Here is a 7,617-nt window from a genome sequence, read left to right as displayed (position 1 = left end):
TAATAATCATTCTTAGGAATCAGTCACCACCCATAATATCAAGAATGTGTTCACTTCCCATTGTGTTGTAATCTGAACTTTTCTTTGTGACAATTCCTTTCTCTCTTCCCTTGGCCATGCCCTCCTCTTTGCTCAATATGAGCACATCTATACTATCCCTAGGAACCTGGATTGCTCTCTTAGTAATTTATTGTCAGCCTTGCTCTCTCATGACCTTATTCCAGCTAACACTAGGCTGATCTTAACTCCTCAAGACACTTAAGAGAACCAAAGACTTTCCATGACCAAGTCTGGCTTTCATTAGGTGCAGCCACTGCTACACGAATGCTTTTATAGCACCGAAATGGGAGTGTGAGGCAGGCTAGACCCAACTGCTTTCCAGCCTTCAAAGGTCTAAGGCAAGCCAGTCCCTGGATGTGTGCCTGTTGTCATCATTACAGAGTTCACACATCAATATCATATTCTTTCTAGATAACCATCTCTGCTCTCATTACTGATGATGATTCCCAAAGGTAACAGAAGGAGCTTAAGCTGAACTAAATGGATCCTATAGGTGGTATCATAATTCACTCATCAACTGAGTTAAAGACATCTTATCACCTACTCCTCTAATGTGAAAGTATGGGGCTGGAGATGGCTCAGTGGTTAAGAGCACTGGCTGCTCTTGTAGAGGACCTGGGTTCAGATCCCAGCACCCACATGATAGCTAACAACAGGCTGTAACTCCAGTTCCAGGGGATCCAACACCCTCTTCTGTCCTCCACGGGTGTGCTGGATAGCTTTAGTGTCAATCTGACACACCTGGGTTGAAGGAGCCTCAATCGGGGAATTGCCTCTATTGGACTGGACTGTGGCCATGTCTGAAGGGCATCTTCTTGATGAGTGATGTGGGAGGGCCCAGCCCACTGTGGATGGTGCCACTCATGGGCAGGTGGGCCTGTGTTGCAAAAGAAAGCAGGCTGAGCAGGGGCCAAGGGAGCAAGCCAGTAAGCAGTGTTCCTCCATGGCCTGTGCTCCAGCTCCTACCTCCAGATTCCTGCCCTGAGTTCCTACCTTGGGCTCCCTGATGAACTGCGACCTAGAAGATATAAGCTGAATAAACCCTTTCCTCCCCAAGTTGGTATTGGTCAGAGTATTTTGTCACAGCAATGAAGAACCAACTAAAACAATGGGCTTTGCATGACACAGGTACACTTACATACATGCAGGCCATACACTCATACACATAAAATAAAAATAATAAGATATTCTTTAAAAGTACCATGAGGCTGAAGGATGCCTGTAGCCCCAAAACGATTTATTCCTCCTGGACTTCTGAAGAGCCATGGGCTGGCACAGGGCACCCTGGGAAGAAGGGTGGAGCCTAGTGCAGGGAGAGGTTGGAACAAAAGGATTTGGCACCATTCTGGGAAGCAGGGAACAGGGAGCAGGCGAGCCAGTCTTCCCTAGACCCCATGGGGCCCTGGGGGACCTTGTGAGGACCCTGTGGACCCCTCACAGAACTCTGTGGTGTAAATGGGCATGTGGGGACGCGAGATGAGGCAGACTCTGGGCAAAAGAGTTCCAGAATGGTGGGCTGAGCCCCGCAGAGCTGGGTGCCAGGTGGCAGGTGTTCCTTTCTTTGTAAGTTTCTCCCCTCCCCACCCCAAAGGTATAAACTATGCAAAATTCAGATAAAGATGTGGTACATGGTTTTTCTGTCCGTGTCAGGAGCAAACTCGGGTGACAATTCCAGATACCAAATGGTGGAGTGTACCAGAGACTTCAAAGACGCTGGGCCTGTGAAACTAGTTCCTGAATAAATGGCATAACTTTTGGGCTAACTTATCTTCAAATGTGAGTGATCAAAATATATGTGGGATGTTTTCCAAAAGCACCATAACTTAGCATTAACATCCAATTAAACATGACAATCTCTTTGTGACATTTTGTTCTTATGAATAAGGACATGTCCCACCAAGGCTCCCTTCCCTGTATCATCTCTGCGACTGAATTAGTCTCATTAGTATGCAAATGATATTTTTTAATGTTTTGCTTATTATTATTATTTTTTGTGTGTGTGAGTATATTGACTGCATGTGTGTAGGGTCACCCATGTTGTCCAATGCCTGCAGAGGTCAGAAAAGGGTGTCAGATCCCCTGGAACTGGAGTTACAGACAATTGTTAGCTACTATGTGGGTGCTGGGAACCGAACCTGGGTCTTCTGCAAGAACAGCCAGTGCTCTTAACCACCGAGCCATCTCTTCAGACCCACAAATGATATTTTTTCATTAGATAGCAAAAAAGAGTCCTCTCTGGACTCTCCTTCCGTCAGCAATTATTTCTGTACTGTCTTTGCACTAAAATTCTTGAAATAAATCATCTGAACATCCCTTTGCGCTTCAGCACAATTCGGGTGCTCAACCTCTGTCTTCCCTAGCCATGACTTTCCTGATGTCACCCTAAGTTTTCCCCGAACTCTGCGTCTTGCTAACAGACTGGTCATCTCCACTGGCATCCTATATTTATCTAACCTGCTGCCCGTTCTCTGACACACAGTCTCTAGCCGACTCCTGGCTAGGACATACTTCTCTTCTGTGAGGTCATTAGTCAAGCTTTTTAAGTCTCTTGAGTTCCCTCATGGTCTCTACCCTGTATCACCCACAGGCAACAGTAGCTCCTTATATTTGGATTTCTATATCCACAATCACTTGGGGATATTTACTCTCTTGGCATCTATATGAAATCGTTTCTCACATCTCTATTTGTAAGCACCAATATATAACTCAATATCAAAATATAACTATAAAGTGAGAGCATGTGTCATAATTATATTTAATTTATGACTGGGGAAACAAGTAGGATAAGAAAGTTTTAGATTGTCCTAGATTTTACAAAGAAAAAAAATAGTATTTCTAGAACTTTGTCTAGTAGTATAACTGTCTTCCAAGATAACTTTCCATTTTTTTGTTGTTTTTTTTTTTTTCTTATTTTGTTTTCTTGGTTTTTTGAGACAGGGTCTCCCTGTAATCCTAAGTGGCCTAGAACTCACTATGGAGATCATGTTGGACTTTATCTCATGGAGGTCTGCCTGCCTCTGCCTCCCCAGTGCTGGGATTAAAGGGATTCACCACCATGCCTGATTGAGACAACTTTAATACAAAAAATATTTAAGCAAAGTGACTGGAGGACATTTAGCAAAACTTTTACTAGTGAGCTCTTGTTTTACCTAAGTAGAATTATATGGCAGTTATAGATCAGATTTCCTGAAATGTTAGCATGGGAGATATATCTTCCAATGTTAGAATGTAACATCGTGGTTAAGGAATGGCCTTAGAATTAATACCAGAAGGGAGAAGTCAGCTAAGATACAAGCCTGCCCAAGGACCGCTCTATTTAGCTGATCCCAAGGGGAGTTCTGCTGCCATAACGATGTGTTAGCATTATCCCAACTTGGACATGAGAGGCCAGGATGTATCTGGCACAGCCCTATTTGATATAGCACCTGGGAAAGGAGTACTTTGGACCAGTTATTTTGTGTGTGTGTGTGTGTGTGTGTGTGTGTGTGTGTGGCATTCTGTGAATCCAGTCACAGCCAAAGACTATCTACCAACAGCACCTGCAGTAGCTGAGGTCCCAAGTCTGTCACTGAAGAATCTGGATGCTGTCCACGTCACAGTGTCCACAACACAACTTCCAATGTCCAACCCAATGCCAAAATCTCTGCTATGTGAAGCCATGTAAAAAAGTATGTTTTAATATTGCAAGGTGAATTATGACGGCTTTCACAGGAATCTGATCATATCATCCATATTTCAGTAGACTTAATCTGCAATAACAGTGAAATCATGCTCTAGGAGATGTCAATCACTGACATGCAGAAGCAATTTTTATAATACTGTTACAAATCTGCATGATAATCCCAAGTGCCAGATTTCACTTTTGACTAGCTGAAAAGCTAAAATATTCATAAATTCACATGAAGCCAGATGGCTTCCCACTGAATATGCATCTAAATAATTTCTTTACATTATTTATTCCAAGAAGCTCACAGAATATACCATCATCGTGACACAGACTGTTAATAAGTTTGTTTAAGAACGGAATCAAGGAACAGCAGGTGTCCAATGCTGACTATATTTTACATTGAACCTCGATTCCACGTGTATTTGTGAATTACAGAAAAATAAATACAGTTATTTTTATTAGACCTTGAAATATCCAGAATATGAAACAAGAAGATGTTTGAGAGAGAAGACAGTTTAATTTTGCAGGCAGAAGATTTTATTTTTATTAAAATCATTGCAATGTTTTATAATTAAATAATTAGAATTTTAAAACAACTTTTTTTGATCTCTAAAATTCACATGTATAAAACTTAAAGGGAATAGCTATTTTTACTAATTCAGTTAATACTTTGGGGGGATGTAATTTGTTTTTCTTTTCCAGGTTATAGTCACACATGGGTTTGGGATTTGAAATGAAAATTTAATTTCCTCATTGAAATTATTTTCATGAAAAAAAAATATATATGTCGGTTAAAATGAAAGAATCATTTCTGATTTTTAAAAAAGGCTCCTGGCACTTGGCTCATTAAGAGTTAACAGAATTCTTTGGACTTGGTTGATGGACAGGGTTAAGGAGAGCCATGCTAGGAGCAGCTCGATTAAACAGCTGGCCCTGGAATGCCAGGGCAGGTGGGTAACCCCCCTTTGTGTTTCTACATACGTAAAAGGAGGTCCATTACTGGGCCAGTCACCAGGCCTTGGCGTGCTGCGCTGTTTTCTCATGGTTATGACGGGAACATTCCCACGTGTTGTGCAATGGTTGAGCACTTCTATGTAAACCTTCTGTGAGCCTCAAATGCTGAGCTTTTAATAATGGCTCTCAGAAGGGCAGCAAAGTTGCTCCCAAGCAGCATAGCTGAGAGACCCCTGGATTAATCTCAGTATTTCAGCACCGGTCAAGCAGGTGGCCTCCATATATGTACATGCTGTGTGCACATTAGCCTGGAACTCACTGATTAGCGCCAGACTGACTAGCCAGTGAACCCCAAGCATTCTCTTGTCTCTACCTTCCTAGTGTTCCAATTACAAACGCCACCACCCCCAGCATGTGTGTGTGTGTGTGTGTGTGTGTGTGTGTGTGTGTGTGTATATATATATATTCTTGGGATCAGACTTGGGTCCTTAGCCTTTCAAGTCAAGCACTTTACTGACTGAGCCATCCATCAAGACCACAGAGTGTTCACGTACTACTGCCGTATCCTTTTCAGATTTTTCCATTCCCTAGATCCACATGTACGTTGACATTTATGTTAACATTGTAAGTGACCACCATTGTTTCGTAAACTTTAGCTGCTAGTTCTGTGATCAGAAATGAGGCCATGCCTGTTTCTGGTGGTTGCTTTTCAGCTCATGGTGCTGGGCTTTCTCCAAAGCCTATGTAAGCTTGTTCAAGATCATCATTCCAGTAAAGCACAGTCTAGAGGTTATGTATTGCCTGAGAGTATGCATACATGCACTAACCTACAGAGGTTTCATGTCTGCTATGACAGGAACTGGAGCATCATTGCCCCTTGGTACAAGGGAAAAGCCCCGGTACATATAATTTCACCCATGATTCCTCAGGGTCCATGTTTACCTTTTTTTTTTCTTTCTTCTGCTGGGCCCCAGACCAAGGCAGCCTAAACCGCAGCTCTTTTGACTTGGATAAAGGATGACAGCTCTACGTCTAGGTGATCTCTGTTTGAGGCACATTTTAGGGAGTTCAATCGAATATGCAAGAGTTCCCTTCTGAGAATCTCCAAACCCGATATTCTGTATGCCTTCTGATTCCTCAGAATGGAAGTCTAGATATATGCTTTTGGCTAATGCCTTAGGGCAAAATCTTACTCCATATTCTTTTCATATCCTAGGTTTGAGTTTTTTCCTAAAAAGTTTGTATATTCAATTTTATTGTTTTTAGTTCTTCAATGTCTTGTGGTTATAATGTGTCTTATACTTCTATAGCACTTAAAAACCATTCCATTCTCTTTCTTTGAAACATCAACTAAAATTCTGTCCTGTTTTGCTGTCTTATTATTCAACATTTTCCCTAATTATGGAACATTTTTCTTACAGAGGATAATATATCCCCTGTAGGGGGTAGTGCCGATAAGTGATAGATATGTTATGAGGTATGTTATGATCATAGCACATAATGGTCATGAAAATGTTAAATTTGTGAAGAAAAGAGAAAGAGTGGAGAAGGTAAACATGGGGACCCTCACCCTCTCAGTCCCTATTCAATTAACTGCATGACAAAGTAGACCCAACCACATGATGCCTGGTGGAGGGGAGATGCATCACTTTACAACTTTTCCAAAGGAAGTCAGAGCAGCATAAGCAAAGTAATGTTCAATGTATGATTTGAAATAGGAAACGAAGCTGCATAACTCCTTCCAAAGGAACGTCTCGTAGAACAAACAAATCCAGGAAGTCACTGCCGCTTCCATGAATTCAAATAACCAAGTATTTATATGTATGAATTATGTGTCGGTCTTTGATAGACACAAGATGTATTATTTTGGTGTTCCTCCAGATTATTTGATGATAAGACAGAAATTTATTACAGCAATGTGTGAGTAGAGATACAAAATAAAGTACAGGGCGTCAGCAGAGCACCCGGTAAAGCCAATAACAAGGCTGCCTGGTCAGGAACGATCCCTCAGAAGGGCTGAGTCCTGAAGATGGCTAAGAATCACTTTGATTTGTTGTTTGTGTGAGGGGAGATAGCTGTGCTTTACCATACATTGTGCATATTGACTGAACTAGGCATGATGTAGACAGAACTGGACTTCAGAAACTTCCCAGTGAAATAACCTCACATATTGGCTAGAAATTTGCTTATTCACTTTGACCCTGAAAGCTGACTTCAAAACTTTAATTTTTAACCATGTATTTCATATTATCCTTTAAGCCTGTATTTCTGAGTTACATATTGTTCACACATGAGTAGACACCTCTTGTCTTTATGTGACCTCATCATGCATACAGAAGTAGCTTCCCCTCCACAGGTGGTTCTTTTAATGATGCAGAAATGGTGGCTCACGGGCCATCACTGCATCTGTCTGATTAAAAGTACTAACAAAATGCTTTCGTAGTTTGCTTCGCAACGTAAACCTGTTCTCTCATGGTTCTTAGAAAAGTAACATCAGCAGCAAGAAGAATACTTGGATAATCCCATATTCTGTATCCCATAAACAGATACTAGATAAAACAATAAGGTTGTCTTCAAAATTTTGGGTCAATGAAGAGAAGTACAGGCTGAACAAACGGCAAATCGCCAAACTGAGCAGGTCCTTCTCTTTGTTCAGTGCTCCACGATGAGCTGACCGCGATGTGGTCTGCATTAAAACAAAATTCAGGGCTACAAGTAATTTTATTGCTAAGCTTCCTAATATTAAAGGATTTTCTATTCATGGTCCTGGTTATTCTTTTTAAATTACTCTTTTTTTTCTGTAAATTTTTAGGTTTACAGTTGAATTGTTACAGTGATACAATAGTTTACTCAGTATAAACCCTATAAGACATAAAATTAAATGAGGTTTTAACCTTTAAAAAAGATCTCCATTTCATTATTAAAATACACAGTTT

The sequence above is a fragment of the Nannospalax galili genome, unplaced genomic scaffold (assembly GCF_000622305.1).
Source record: "Nannospalax galili isolate Female #2095 unplaced genomic scaffold, S.galili_v1.0 scaffold387, whole genome shotgun sequence".
Lineage (NCBI taxonomy): Eukaryota > Metazoa > Chordata > Mammalia > Rodentia > Spalacidae > Nannospalax > Nannospalax galili.
This window is presented reverse-complemented; position numbering follows the sequence as displayed.